Consider the following 17,317-nt stretch of genomic DNA (forward strand, 5'->3'; position numbering starts at 1 on the left):
CTTTAACCTCCAGCTGTCCCAGTAACTGAATCGGCTGAGCTGAGTAAGTTCTCAAAACAACATCACATGGTTGCAGTTGATGCTTCTTAAATCAGCTGTTGTACAGCTTCTCTGAGATAATAGACGTGGGCAGCCCCAGTATCTACCTCCATCTTTATATTTTCCCCTCCGTTACATCACCATGACCGCGTAAGGTTTCACATATTCACTATCACTACAAACAGTTAAAAGTCCCAAGTCCTTTTCTGACTGGTGATTTCCGACTGTGCTGGACCCTGCAGGCAATAGCGATTCTGCCTCCTCAACTTGATCTGTCGTCAAGTAGCGTGTCCCCTTCACTGGATTACAGTGTGCTGTTTGAGAGTGTTGCTTAGAAAACGCTCTGTTCCCCGCAGATACTCTCCCCCTGAAAGCCCTTCAAGATGTCCAGTCTTCTGGCACGTTCTGCATTGTGACTCCTTGTAACGGCAGGTCTGCTGTGAACGTCCTGTCCCCAAACAGAGAAAACAGGGCTTTGACGTCTTCCCTCTTCTGGTCTGACATCCACTGTTTCTCCCTGTCGGATCCAGGTCGATGCCCCTCCCGTTTTGTGGTCGACTGATCGGATCTCAACTGAGTCAGTGTCTGCTGGAATTTCTGCATACTCTGGGCTGTGCACTCCAATGTTGTTGACGATGTTCAATACTTTTGCCCAGGTTAAATTCTCCCAGTCTGCCATAAACTAGCTGGTCCCTCAGCCTTCATCTCTAGTGCAGCCCCTTTGAACCCACGGACAGATAGAAATGCTGCTCAGCTATCTCATTGGCCTCTAAAAACAGGTCGTGCTCTACCAGAGTAATGTGTAACAGACCAGTGTCGTGCTCTACCAGAGTAACAGACCAGTGTCGTGCTCTACCAGAGTAGCAGACCAGTTGTCGTGCTCTACCAGCGTAACAGGACCAGTGTCGTGCTCTACCAGAGTAAGCGACCAGTGTCGTGCTCTACCAGAGTAACAGACCAGTGTCGTGCTCTACCAGAGTAATGTGTAACAGACCAGTGTCGTGCTCTACCAGAGTAATGTGTAGCAGACCAGTGTCGTGCTCTACCAGAGTGACGTGTAACAGACCAGTGTCGTGCTCTACCAGAGTAGCAGACCAGTGTCGTGCTCTACCAGAGTAATGTGTAGCAGACCAGTGTCGTGCTCTACCAGAGTGACGTGTAACAGACCCAGTGTCGTGCTCTACCAGAGTAGCAGACCAGTGTCGTGCTCTACCAGAGTAGCAGACCAGTGTCGTGCTCTACCAGAGTAGCAGACCAGTGTCGTGCTCTACCAGAGTAGCAGACCAGTGTCGTGCTCTACCAGAGTAGCAGACCAGTGTCGTGCTCTACCAGAGTAGCAGACCAGTGTCGTGCTCTACCAGAGTAATCTGTAACAGACCAGTGTCGTGCTCTACCAGAGTAACAGACCAGTGTCGTGCTCTACCAGAGTAATGTGTAGCAGACATTATTTTCACAAAACGTGTAGTAATTGTGAAGGGGTCTTACTATCTCTCTCCTACATCCTCCCTGCTTCCCTTCCTTTCTCTTACCCTCCTTTTTGTCTCTCTGTCTCTTTGCACTATCCATCCTTCATGTAACTCTCTCTTTCCTCCCCCCAATCTGAATTTCTCTCCCCCTCCCCTCTTCTGTCCGCAGGTAGAGGGATGGCACTTCTCCTTTTAATTATCCTACTGTTCCCCTCCCTCACACCGGCCAAACACAATACAACCACAGGTAATGGCTTTGTGCTTTCAGTTAAATATGAGTCTTTGACGTGACAGATGGCACCATATTAGCACAGGGTTCTGATCAAAGGTAGCACACTATGTAGGGATTGAGGTGCTGTTTGGGACACAAACTAATACCAGAGACAGCCAGCCACCATTTTCAAACCACCTTCAACAGCTAAGGTATTGCAGACTTAAACCCCAGGGTTAAAAACCAGCCACGTCCAACAGCGAAGGCAGACTAGACTAAACCCCAGGGTTAAAAACGAATCGACCACAAACAAGAGAGCTGTGCCATAACACAAATGGCCATTTGCTGTAAACATCTGCAACTTATTATCAGCACCATATGTCCCAGTGGTGACACTAAAGCTCTCAGGTAGAATACCCTTTTTCTACCCTGTTATAGACCCTGTTATACACCCTGTTATACACCCTGTTATATATCTGTTATACACTCTGTTATATATCCTGTTATACACCCTGTTATATACCCTGTTATATATCTGTTATACACCCTGTTATATATCCTGTTATACACCCTGTTATATATCTGTTATACACCCTGTTATATATCCTGTTATACACCCTGTTATATATCTGTTACAAACCCTGTTATACACCCTGTTATATATCCTGTTATACACCCTGTTATACACCCTGTTATATACCCTGTTATACACCCTGTTATACACCCTGTTATACACCCTGTTATACACCCTGTTATATACCCTGTTATACACCCTGTTATACACCCTGTTATATACCCTGTTATAGACCCTGTTATACAACCTGTTATACACCCTGTTATACACCCTGTTATATACCCTGTTATACACCCTGTTATACACCCTGTTATACACCCTGTTATACACCCTGTTATATACCCTGTTATACACCCTGTTATACACCCTGTTATACACCCTGTTATATATATGTTATATACCCTGTTATATACCCTGTTATACACCCTGTTATACACCCTGTTATACACCCTGTTATACACCCTGTTATACACCCTGTTATATACCCTGTTATACACCCTGTTATATATACTGTTTATACACCCTGTTATACACCCTGTTATATATATGTTATATACCCTGTTATATACCCTGTTATACACCCTGTTATACACCCTGTTATACACGCTGTTATATTTCTGTTATACACCTTGTTATGTATCTGTTATACACCCTGTTATATATTTGTTATATACCCTGTTATATACCCTGTTTCTTCCCTGTTATACACCCTGTTATATACCCTGTTATATACCCTGTTATACACCCTGTTTCTACCCTGTTATACACCCTGTTATATACCCTGTTATATACCCTGTTATACACCCTGTTATATATCTGTTATACACCCTGTTATATACCCTGTTATACACCCTGTAATATATGTTATACACCCTGTTATACACCCTGTTATACACCCTGTTATACACGCTGTTATATTTCTGTTATACACCTTGTTATGTATCTGTTATACACCCTGTTATATATTTGTTATATACCCTGTTATATACCCTGTTTCTACCCTGTTATACACCCTGTTATATACCCTGTTATATACCCTGTTATACACCCTGTTTCTACCCTGTTATACACCCTGTTATACACCCTGCTATATACCCTGTTATATACCCTGTTATACACCCTGTTATATATCTGTTATAGACCCTGTTATACACCCTGTTATACACCCTGTTATATACCCAGTTATACACCCTGTTATATACCCTGTTATACACCCTGTTATATATCTGTTATACACCCTGTTATGTATCTGTTATACACCCTGTTATACACCCTGTTATATACCCTGTTATACACCCTGTTATACACCCTGTTATACACCCTGTTATATATCTGTTATACACTCTGTTATATATCCTGTTATACACCCTGTTATATACCCTGTTATATATCTGTTATACACCCTGTTATATATCCTGTTATACACCCTGTTATATATCTGTTATACACCCTGTTATATATCCTGTTATACACCCTGTTATATATCTGTTATACACCCTGTTATACACCCTGTTATACATCCTGTTATACACCCTGTTATACACCCTGTTATACACCCTGTTATACACCCTGTTATATACCCTGTTATATACCCTGTTATACACCCTGTTATACACCCTGTTATACACCCTGTTATATACCCTGTTATATATCTGTTATACACCCTGTTATACACCCTGTTATATATCTGTTATACACTCTGTTATACACCCTGTTATATACCCTGTTATACACCCTGTTATATACCCTGTTATACACCCTTTTATACACCCTGTTATATATCTGTTATACACCCTGTTATATATCTGTTATACACCCTGTTATACACCCTGTTATATATCTGTTATACACTCTGTTATATACCCTGTTATATACCCTGTTATACACCCTGTTATATACCCTGTTATACACCCTGTTATACACCCTGTTATATATCTGTTATACACCCTGTTATATATCTGTTATACACCCTGTTATACACCCTGTTATACACCCTGTTATACACCCTGTTATATATCTGTTATACACCCTGTTATACACCCTGTTATATATCTGTTATACACCCTGTTATACACCCTGTTATATACCCTGTTATATACCCTGTTATACACCCTGTTATACACCCTGTTATATACCCTGTTATATATCTGTTATACACCCTGTTATATACCCTGTTATATACCCTGTTATACACCCTGTTATACACCCTGTTATATATCTGTTATATACCCTGTTATACACCCTGTTATATATCTGTTATACACTCTGTTATACACCCTGTTATATACCCTGTTATACACCCTGTTATACACCATGTTATATATCTGTTATACTCCCTGTTATATACCCTGTTATATACCCTGTTATACACCCTGTTATATATCTGTTATAGACCCTGTTATATATCCTGTTATACACCCTGTTATATATCTGTTATATACCCTGTTATATATCTGTTATACACCCTGTTATACTCCCTGTTATATACCCTGTTATATATACTGTTTATACACCCTGTTATATACCCTGTTATGTATCTGTTATACACCCTGTTATATACCCTGTTATGTATCTGTTATACACCCTGTTATATACCCTGTTATGTATCTGTTATACACCCTGTTTATACACCCTGTTATATACCCTGTTATGTATCTGTTATACACCCTGTTATATACCCTGTTATACACCCTGTTATATACCCTGTTATGTATCTGTTATACACCCTGTTATATACCCTGTTATACACCCTGTTATATATCTGTTATACACCCTGTTATACACCCTGTTATATATCTGTTATACACCCTGTTATATACCCTGTTATGTATCTGTTATACACCCTGTTATACACCCTGTTATGTATCTGTTATACACCCTGTTATACACCCTGTTATGTATCTGTTATACACCCTGTTATACACCCTGTTATATATCTGTTATACACCCTGTTATACACCCTGTTATATATATGTTATATACCCTGTTATATACCCTGTTATACACCCTGTTATACACCCTGTTATACACCCTGTTATACACCCTGTTATATACCCTGTTATACACCCTGTTATATATACTGTTTATACACCCTGTTATACACCCTGTTATATATATGTTATATACCCTGTTATATACCCTGTTATACACCCTGTTATACACCCTGTTATACACCCTGTTATACACCCTGTTATATATACTGTTTATACACCCTGTTATACACCCTGTTATATATATGTTATATACCCTGTTATATACCCTGTTATACACCCTGTTATACACCCTGTTATACACCCTGTTATACACCCTGTTATATACCCTGTTATACACCCTGTTATATATACTGTTTATACACCCCTGTTATTACACCCTGTTATATATATGTATATACCCTGTTATATAACCTGTTATACACCCTGTTATACACCCTGTTATACACCCTGTTATATACCCTGTTATACACCCTGTTATATATACTGTTTATACACCCTGTTATACACCCTGTTATATATACTGTTTATACACCCTGTTATACACCCTGTTATATACGTGGTTATATACTCTACCTTGTTACATTCCCTGTTACACAGAGACAGAGACATCACATTACACAAAGTTTGTCCCAAATTGCACCCTAGTCCCTAAATAGTGCAGTATTTTGTTTCCCTTTGTATTCTGCCTCTCCCTTTCACCCACTCTTTATATCCATGATCCGTCCTTTCTCTCTCTCTCTCTCTCTCTCTTTGTCTCTCTCTGGGTCTCTCTCTCTGTCTCTCTCTCTCTGTCTCTCTCTCTCTCTGTCTCTCTCTCTCTCTCTCTGCTCTCTCTCTCTCCTCTCTCTCTCTCTCTCTCTCTGTCTCTCTCTCTCTCTCTCTCTCTCTCTCTCTCTCTCTCTCTCTCTCTCTGTCTCTCTCTGTCTCTCTCTCTCTCTGTCTCTCTCTCTCTCTGTCTCTCTCTCTCTATCTCTCTCTCCTGTCTCTCTCTCTCTCTCTATCCTGTCTCTCTCTGTCTCTCTCTCTCTCTCTCTCTATCCTGTCTCTCTCTGTCTCTCTCTCTCTGTCTCTGTCTCTCTCTGTCTCTCTCTCTCTCTGTCTCTCTCTCCTGTCTCTCTCTCTCTCTGTCTCTCTCCTGTCTCTCTCTCTCTCTCTCTCTCTATCTTGTCTCTCTCTGTCTCTCTCTCTCTCTCCTCTCTGTCTCTCTCTCCTGTTTCTCTCCCTCTCTATCCTGTCTCTCTCTGTCTCTGTCTCTGTCTGTCTCTCTCTGTCTCTCTCTTTGTCTCTCTCTCTCTCTCTCTCTCTCTCTCTCTCTCTCTCTTTGTCTCTCTCTCTCTCTCTCTCTCTCTCTCTTTGTCACTCTCTGTCTCTCTCAAATTCAAATCCAAGCTACTTTATTGCGTCAATATTGCCAAAGCAACAATGTATACAATATACATTGTAATAAAATAACAACATAAAATGGTAACAGTCAATAGTGTAAATATAATAAATATAAAAAGCTAAACATGGAAAATGAAACTATAACTAACTTATAACTAAATAACTGTCATATTTACCATTACATCAGTACTACAACTACCATCATCATCATTACTATTACTACCACCATCACCATCATTAAACTGCTATCATTACCATCACCCTACTACCCATACCACTACTATTTGAATAATACTACTAATAATAACAGTAGAACTAATTATAACTAAGTTACTGTTTACTATGCAGATGTTATTGTTCAGTGTCCCTCAGGCTATGGCAGACAAATACATATTTGGCTGCAAGAGGAGCCATTGCTCCTTCGCCCATGAGTATTTTTTTGTTTTTTTGGAATACATTTGGAATACATTTAGTAATTTCTGTGAATAATGAATCTCTTGGTGAGGAATATTTGTCACAGTAAAGGAGAAAGTGCATCTCTGTCTCTACCTCCCCTGTGGTGCAGTGACCACATACACGCTTCACTTTGGGTAGCAATGTCTTTTTATGTCTGCCTGTTTCTGTTGCCAATTGGTGGTCACTCAGCCTGTACTTGGTAAGGATCTGTCTCTGCTTCATATCTCTGACAGAGTAGAGATAATCAGACAATTCATATTCTCTGTTTAGGGTCAGATAGCAATTTAGTCGGCTTTGGGATTTTGTTTAGTCCCTGTGTCTCTCTCTCTCTGTCTCTCTCTCTGTCTCTCTCTCTGTCTCTCTCGCTCTCTCTCTCTGTCTCTCTCTCTCTCTCTCTGTCTCTCTCTCTCTCTCTCTCTCTCTCTCTCTCTGTCTCTCTCTCTCTCTCTCTCTCTCTCTGTCTCTCTCTCTCTCTCTCTCTCTCTCTCTCTGTCTCTCTCTCGTCTCTCTCTCTGTCTCTCTCTCTCTCTCTGTCTCTCTCTCTCTCTCTCCTCTGCTCTCTCTTCCTCTGTCTCTCTCTCTGTCCTCTCTCCTCTGTCCTCTTCTCTTCTGTCTCTCTCTCTGTCTCATCTCTCTGTCTCCTCTCCTCCTGTCTCTCTCTCTCTGTCTCTCTTCTCTGTCTACTCTCTCTGTCTCTCTCTCTCTCTCTCTTCTCTCTCTCCTCTCTCTGTCTCTCTCTCTGTCTCTCTCTCTCTCTGTCTCTCTCTCTGTCTCTCTCTCTGTCTCTCTCTCTCTCTCTCTCTCTCTGTCTCTCTCTCTGTCTCTCTCTCTCTGTCTCTCTCTCTGTCTCTCTCTCTGTCTCTCTCTCTGTCTCTCTCTCTATCTCTGTCTCTCTCTCTCTCTCTGTGTCTCTCTCTCTCTCTCTCTCTCTCTGTCTCTTGCTTCTCCTTCATTTTGGAAGAAATTAATTTGTTCAAAACTGTTCAACGATTGTCTTTCTCTCTCTTTGAGTCAGGCGGCAGGTAGCCTAGTGGTTAGAGCGTTGGGCCAGTAACCGTAAATGTTGCTAGATCGAATCCCCGAGCTGACAAGGTAAAAATATGTCGTTCTGCCCATGAACAAGGCAGTTAACCCACTGTTCCTAGGCTGTCATTGTAAATAAAATTCTTAACTGACTTGCCTAGTTAAATAAAAAAACGACTCACCACATTTTATCCACTGCAGTGCTAGCTAGTTGTAGGTTATGATTTCAGTACTAGATTCATTCTCTGATCCTTTGATTGGGTGAACAACATGTCAGTTCATGTTGGAAGAGCTCTGATAGGTTGGAGGACGTCCTCCAGAAGTTGTCATATTTACTGTGGAAGTCTATGGAAGGGGGTGAGAACCATGAGCCTCCTAGGTTTTGTATTGAAGTCAATGTACCCAGAGGAGGATGGAAGCTAGCTGTCCTCCGGCTACACCATGGTGCTACCCTACAGAGTGCTGTTGAGGCTACTGTAGACCTTCATTGCAAAATAAAAAAAAAACGTGATTATATTTCGGATAGTGTTATTTTTAATGAAATTCACTGAAGAGGATGGTCCTCCCCTTCCTCCTCTGTGGAGGAGGAAGGGGCAAGAGGTACAACGCAGCAGAGCAGATGCAATACCCACAGCAACACTCAGATAGATGAGAAATACAAAATGCTACCTATGTGAGAAACACTATGCTATGTGGACTGTTAAGAGGACACAGGCAGTTATCTATTAGACAAAACCTATAGCTAGTTGGTCTGCTACACTGTTAATCAGCTAACACTGACAACACGACTACAGCAGTGGAGAGATAGACGTTATGCTACGTGGATGGCAGCAGCGACATCACTCAAAATTAGATGACATCCAGTTATAACCATTACGGGAATCTAGACAGCAACAGTGTGAAGCTAGGCTACGACGTTAATCAGCTAGTGCCATTATGCTAATTTAAATGGTTGCCTCATTTTTGTTGTATTGCGAGGTGTTGTGGATTGATGTGGTGTGTGTGTGCGTGTGTGTGTGTGTGTGTGTGTGTGTGTGTGTGTGTGTGTGTGTGTGTGTGTGTGTGTGTGTGTGTGTGTGTGTGTGTGTGTGTGTGTGTGTGTGATTAGCCTGATAAGCAGGGAGAGTTCACTCCTCTGTCAACATGAAAGGTCTGTTGATGTCTCCATCAGGAGCCTGGCTACCTCCTGTGTGCTATCTCCCCTAGACGAGGTGGTTTACTTGGGCTCTAATCTCAATTTATCATTCCTCCATTCCTCGCATCCTCTCTCCTCGCCTCCTTCTCACAACCCATCGGAGAACAAGACCAGAATCTTAATCTCCTCCTCCAATACGGTTGAAAAGGAGGCGAGGAATCGTAATGAGACAGATTGAGGGCTCTATGTCTGATAAGTAGACAGTAGGTATAGTGCTCCACCTAGTGGCCATGATCAGATATGACAGATAGGGCTGCGTCCCAATTCTCATAGTGCTCTATAAAGGAATGTAGTGCACTATAAAGGGAATGTAGTGCACTATAAAGGGAATGTAGTGCACTATAAAGGGAATGTAGTGCACTATAAAGGGAATGTAGTGCACTATAAAGGGAATGTAGTACACTATAAAGGGAATGTAGTGCACTATGAAGGGAATGTAGTGCACTATGAAGGGCTAGTTGGCTGGCTGGATGGCTGGCTCTCCTCCTGTCTTGGTCATCTCTCATTTATCTGATGGTGTGTCTCTCCTCTCGTTCCCAGGAGGCTGTGCTATCATCCGTCCTCCCAGAGATGGAGGGATAAGGTACAGAGGACTGACCCAAGAGCAGGTAGGGGCCACAGCTGGTTTATTTACTATACTAGATTGGAACATCATGTAGATCAGCTATAACATCATGTAGATCAGCTATAACATGTAGATCAGCTATAACATCATGTAGATCAGCTATAACATCATGTAGATCAGCTATAACATCATGTAGATCAGCTATAACATCATGTAGATCAGCTATAACATCGTGTAGATCAGCTATAACATCATGTAGATCAGCTATAACATCATGTAGATCAGCTATAACATGTAGATCAGCTATAACATCATGTAGATCAGCTATAACATCGTGTAGATCAGCTATAACATCGTGTAGATCAGCTATAACATCGTGTAGATCAGCTATAACATCATGTAGATCAGCTATAACATCATGTAGATCAGCTATAACATGTAGATCAGCTATAACATCATGTAGATCAGCTATAACATCATGTAGATCAGCTGTAACATGTAGATCAGCTGTAACATCATGTAGATCAGCTGTAACATGTAGATCAGCTATAACATCATGTAGATCAGCTATAACATCATGTAGATCAGCTATAACATCATGTAGATCAGCTGTAACATCATGTAGATCAGCTATAACATTATATAGATCAGCTATAACATCATGTAGATCAGCTGTAACATCATGTAGATCAGCTATAACATCATGTAGATCAGCTATAACATCATGTAGATCAGCTGTAACATGTAGATCAGCTATAACATCATGTAGATCAGCTGTAACATGTAGATCAGCTGGAACATCATGTAGACCAGCTATAACATCATGTAGATCAGCTATAACATCATGTAGATCAGCTATAACATCATGTAGATCAGCTGTAACATCATGTAGATCAGCTATAACATCATGTAGATCAGCTGTAACATCATGTAGATCAGCTGTAACATCGTGTAGATCAGCTATAACATCGTATAGATCAGCTATAACATCATGTAGATCAGCTATAACATCATGTAGATCAGCTGTAACATCATGTAGATCAGCTGTAACATCATGTAGATCAGCTATAACATCATGTAGATCAGCTGTAACATGTAGATCAGCTATAACATCATGTAGATCAGCTGTAACATCATGTAGATCAGCTATAACATCATGTAGATTAGCTGTAACATGTAGATCAGCTATAACATCGTGTAGATCAGCTATAACATCATGTAGATCAGCTATAACATCATGTAGATTAGCTGTAACATGTAGATCAGCTGTAACATCATGTAGATCAGCTGTAACATCATGTAGATCAGCTATAACATCATGTAGATCAGCTATAACATTGTGTAGATCAGCTATAACATCATGTAGATCAGCTGTAACATGTAGATCAGCTATAACATCATGTAGATCAGCTATAACATCATGTAGATCAGCTATAACATCATGTAGATCAGCTATAACATCATGTAGATCAGCTGTAACATGTAGATCAGCTATAACATCATGTAGATCAGCTATAACATCATGTAGATCAGCTATAACATCATGTAGATCAGCTGTAACATCATGTAGATCAGCTATAACATCATGTAGATCAGCTATAACATCATGTAGATCAGCTGTAACATGTAGATCAGCTATAACATCATGTAGATCAGCTATAACATCATGTAGATCAGCTATAACATCATGTAGATCAGCTGTAACATCATGTAGATCAGCTATAACATCATGTAGATCAGCTATAACATCATGTAGATCAGCTGTAACATCATGTAGATCAGCTGAAACATGTAGATCAGCTGTAACATGTAGATCAGCTATAACATCATGTAGATCAGCTATAACATCATGTAGATCAGCTGTAACATCATGTAGATCAGCTATAACATCATGTAGATCAGCTATAACATCATGTAGATCAGCTATAACATCATGTAGATCAGCTATAACATCATGTAGATCAGCTATAACATCATGTAGATCAGCTATAACATCATGTAGATCAGCTATAACATCATGTAGATCAGCTGTAACATGTAGATCAGCTATAACATCATGTAGATCAGCTATAACATCATGTAGATCAGCTATAACATCATGTAGATCAGCTGTAACATCATGTAGATCAGCTATAACATCATGTAGATCAGCTATAACATCATGTAGATCAGCTGTAACATCATGTAGATCAGCTGAAACATGTAGATCAGCTGTAACATGTAGATCAGCTATAACATCATGTAGATCAGCTATAACATCATGTAGATCAGCTGTAACATGTAGATCAGCTATAACATCATGTAGATCAGCTATAACATCATGTAGATCAGCTATAACATCATGTAGATCAGCTGTAACATCATGTAGATCAGCTATAACATCATGTAGATCAGCTATAACATCATGTAGATCAGCTGTAACATCATGTAGATCAGCTGAAACATGTAGATCAGCTGTAACATGTAGATCAGCTATAACATCATGTAGATCAGCTATAACATCATGTAGATCAGCTGTAACATCATGTAGATCAGCTATAACATCATGTAGATCAGCTATAACATCATGTAGATCAGCTATAAACATCATGTAGATCAGCTATAACATCATGTAGATCAGCTATAACATCATGTAGATCAGCTATAACATCATGTAGATCAGCTGTAACATGTAGATCAGCTATAACATCATGTAGATCAGCTATAACATCATGTAGATCAGCTATAACATCATGTAGATCAGCTGTAACATCATGTAGATCAGCTATAACATCATGTAGATCAGCTATAACATCATGTAGATCAGCTGTAACATCATGTAGATCAGCTGAAACATGTAGATCAGCTGTAACATGTAGATCAGCTATAACATCATGTAGATCAGCTATAACATCATGTAGATCAGCTATAACATCATGTAGATCAGCTGTAACATCATGTAGATCAGCTATAACATCATGTAGATCAGCTATAACATCATGTAGATCAGCTATAACATCATGTAGATCAGCTATAACATCATGTAGATCAGCTATAACATCATGTAGATCAGCTGTAACATGTAGATCAGCTATAACATCATGTAGATCAGCTATAACATCATGTAGATCAGCTATAACATCATGTAGATCAGCTATAACATCATGTAGATCAGCTATAACATCATGTAGATCAGCTATAACATCATGTAGATCAGCTGTAACATCATGTAGATCAGCTGAAACATGTAGATCAGCTGTAACATGTAGATCAGCTATAACATCATGTAGATCAGCTATAACATCATGTAGATCAGCTGTAACATGTAGATCAGCTATAACATCATGTAGATCAGCTATAACATCATGTAGATCAGCTATAACATCATGTAGATCAGCTGTAACATCATGTAGATCAGCTATAACATCATGTAGATCAGCTATAACATCATGTAGATCAGCTATAACATCATGTAGATCAGCTGTAACATCATGTAGATCAGCTGAAACATGTAGATCAGCTGTAACATGTAGATCAGCTATAACATCATGTAGATCAGCTATAACATCATGTAGATCAGCTGTAACATCATGTAGATCAGCTATAACATCATGTAGATCAGCTATAACATCATGTAGATCAGCTATAACATCATGTAGATCAGCTATAACATCATGTAGATCAGCTATAACATCATGTAGATCAGCTGTAACATCATGTAGATCAGCTATAACATCATGTAGATCAGCTATAACATCATGTAGATCAGCTGTAACATCATGTAGATCAGCTATAACATCATGTAGATCAGCTGTAACATCATGTAGATCAGCTATAACATCATGTAGATCAGCTATAACATCATGTAGATCAGCTATAACATCATGTAGATCAGCTATAACATCATGTAGATCAGCTATAACATCATGTAGATCAGCTATAACATCATGTAGATCAGCTGTAACATCATGTAGATCAGCTATAACATCATGTAGATCAGCTATAACATCATGTAGATCAGCTGTAACATCATGTAGATCAGCTATAACATCATGTAGATCAGCTGTAACATCATGTAGATCAGCTATAACATCATGTAGATCAGCTATAACATCATGTAGATCAGCTATAACATCATGTAGATCAGCTGTAACATCATGTAGATCAGCTATAACATCATGTAGATCAGCTATAACATCATGTAGATCAGCTATAACATCATGTAGATCAGCTATAACATCATGTAGATCAGCTATAACATCATGTAGATCAGCTATAACATCATGTAGATCAGCTATAACATCATGTAGATCAGCTATAACATCATGTATCAGCTATAACATCATGTAGATCAGCTATAACATCATGTAGATCAGCTATAACATCATGTAGATCAGCTATAACATCATGTAGATCAGCTGTAACATCATGTAGATCAGCTATAACATCATGTAGATCAGCTGTAACATCATGTAGATCAGCTATAACATCATGTAGATCAGCTATAACATCATGTAGATCAGCTGTAACATCATGTAGATCAGCTATAACATCATGTAGATCAGCTGTAACATCATGTAGATCAGCTGTAACATCATGTAGATCAGCTATAACATCATGTAGATCAGCTATAACATCATGTAGATCAGCTATAACATCATGTAGATCAGCTATAACATCATGTAGTTCAGCTGTAACATCATGTAGATCAGCTATAACATCATGTAGATCAGCTGTAACATCATGTAGATCAGCTGTAACATCATGTAGATCAGCTATAACATCATGTAGATCAGCTATAACATCATGTAGATCAGCTATACATCTGTAGATCAGCTGTAACATCATGTAGATCAGCTGTAACATCATGTAGAGCCTAACGGTATTGCAGTTTAATATGCTAATTGCTCCCAAGTGTAAAGGGAAGTGCAAATTATTCAACAGATACAGCTCCCTATCTCACTGTGTGTGTGTGTGTGTGTGTGTGTGTGTGTGTGTGTGTGTGTGCGTGCGTGCGTGCGTGCGTGTATCCAGATCCGCAGTGTGCAGGTGCTACCACTGGACTATGAGATTGAGTACATCTGCAGAGGGAACAGGTGGATCGTAGGACCCAAGGTGAGGAAGTGTCTAGCCAACGGTACCTGGACTGACCTCACGCAGCGCAGCAAATGCTGTGAGTTATACAACTCTTCTTTCACACACTCCATAACTGACTATATCCATTCCCTCTCTATCTCCTCATGTTTTCTGCCTCTACCCGCCTTTCTCTGATTTTTCTACTGCTTTCATCCAGCCCCTTCAAACAGAGGGACTGCTGCTTTTTGAAAAGAGGTAAGGTCCTCAAACCAGCTTCTCTTAAGGGCACGCAGCCATGACATGGCAAGAAGATCCCCAGAATGAGTCAAGTTCACCAAGGAGCCTTTTCAGGAAGACACAACATTCTGTCACACCGACCCTGTCCTAGATCGCGTCGTACCTTGGATTTGTGGACGTAATCAGTAACTTTTTGAACCGTGTACCCCAACACCCTCCACAGTCTAATCACTCACTGTCCGTCTACGTTATATATATGTACATCTGTTGTCTCTGTAGGGGTTGCTGTCACTCTCTGCTAAAGCTCTTCTTCACAGACTCTGTTGTCTTTCTAGTGGTTGTTCCTTTGGACTTTTTTTCACTTTTACAGTAGCACAGGGTTTCTCTCTCTCTTTCTCTCTCTTTTTTTCTCTCCCTCTCTCTCTCTCACTCTTACACTCTCTAACCATGATCTATCCCTCCCTCTCTCAGTACTACTGTGTCCGCGGGTGTGGACATCTCTGGAGAACGGGCGCGTATCAGAGTGGCCCCTGGGGCCCCCAGTGGAGGGGACCGTACTTCAGTACAGCTGTCTGCCAGGATTCATCCTGATTGGAAGGAACTCCACACACTGCAACAAGCTGGGAAAATGGGACTCGCCCAAACCCGTCTGCCACTGTGAGTACAGATATTGTAGCAAAATTGTTCTTGGATCCAATTGATGTACATTTTTAACAGAACCAATCTTGGAAAAAACGAAGATTGTTCAACTGGATTAACTCTGTAGTGTATAACTCTGTTAGTGTATAACTCTGTAGTGTATAACTCTGTAGTGTATAACTCTGTAGTGTTTAACTCTGTAGTGTATAACTGTAGTGTATAACTGTAGTGTATAACTCTGTTAGTGTATAACTCTGTAGTGTATAACTCTGTTAGTGTATAACTCTGTTAGTGTATAACTCTGTAGTGTATAACTGTAGTGTATAACTCTGTTAGTGTATAACTCTGTAGTGTATAACTCTGTAGTGTATAACTCTGTAGTGTATAACTGTAGTGTATAACTCTGTTAGTGTATAACTCTGTAGTGTATAACTGTAGTGTATAACTCTGTAGTGTATAACTCTGTAGTGTATAACTCTGTTAGTGTATAACTCTGTAGTGTATAACTCTGTTAGTGTATAACTCTGTAGTGTATAACTGTAGTGTATAACTCTGTAGTGTATATCTCTGTAGTGTATAACTCTGTAGTGTATAACTCTGTAGTGTATAACTGTAGTGTATAACTCTGTAGTGAATAACTCTGTAGTGAATAACTCTGTAGTGTATAACTCTGTAGTGTATAACTCTGTAGTGTATAACTCTGTTAGTGTATAAGTCTAGTGTATAGATCTGTAGTGTATAGATCTGTAGTGTATAGATCTGTAGTGTATAGATCTGTTTACACTAAGATATAAAGTAGCACTATATCCACTATTTGTTGTGTGAATAGAAAGTAACACAGTTCTCTGTTTCTTTCTTCCTCCATGTCTCCGTTTGAAGATGACAGACATTATACAGGTGAGACCATTTTCCAACATTTCAACTGTAACATTATTTAGATTTTTAAGTCTAACGTGAAGTAACATTTATTTTACCTGCCCAAACAATTTGATAGATGTACCACTGTTTAAGTCCACCACATGGTGGCAGTGTTGAGCTGTAAATGTTTTCTACCGTCGTCATGACAACCTCAAATGCCCAACTGTGTGTGATCGACAATAATACAGATTGTATAGAGGTCAGGCTGTTCAAGGAAAGATGTCTATGAGAAAATGCAGATATAATTTAAAGCTAAAAATGCTATGGGTATCAGCACAGCTATCAGTCATTCTGTGACAGTATAGCAGTGGTGAGTTTAGTATTTAAATCTTGCTGGGGCCAATGAAAAAACAAAACAATTGGTAGGCATGCCAGCAAAGTCACTACACAACACAACACTTAACAATACATGAATTGCACTATAACGGTGCCAACGGTGCCCGTAAACTGTTAGGGCCTACATAAAGCTGTCCCAACAGCAGAGCTTTCTTTCCAGCACCATGGAGTGAATCCTTACCTGGTTATCAGTGGAGCCTTATCTGGCAGGAAACAGTTCATTCAGC

General features: G+C 39.8%; 1 long non-coding RNA gene across 1 annotated transcript; it reads left to right on the top strand.

The window, feature by feature from the left end:
• The first annotated feature begins 1,677 nt into the window (after positions 1-1,677).
• Positions 1,678-16,740, top strand: LOC115181698 (uncharacterized). The gene is made up of 5 exons (XR_003873492.1): positions 1,678-1,752; positions 9,881-9,948; positions 14,919-15,057; positions 15,669-15,854; positions 16,716-16,740. It is a non-coding gene; the product is annotated as an uncharacterized LOC115181698 (long non-coding RNA).
• The last annotated feature ends 577 nt before the right edge of the window (positions 16,741-17,317 follow it).

Source organism: Salmo trutta, unplaced genomic scaffold (genome assembly GCF_901001165.1).
Source record: "Salmo trutta unplaced genomic scaffold, fSalTru1.1, whole genome shotgun sequence".
Lineage (NCBI taxonomy): Eukaryota > Metazoa > Chordata > Actinopteri > Salmoniformes > Salmonidae > Salmo > Salmo trutta.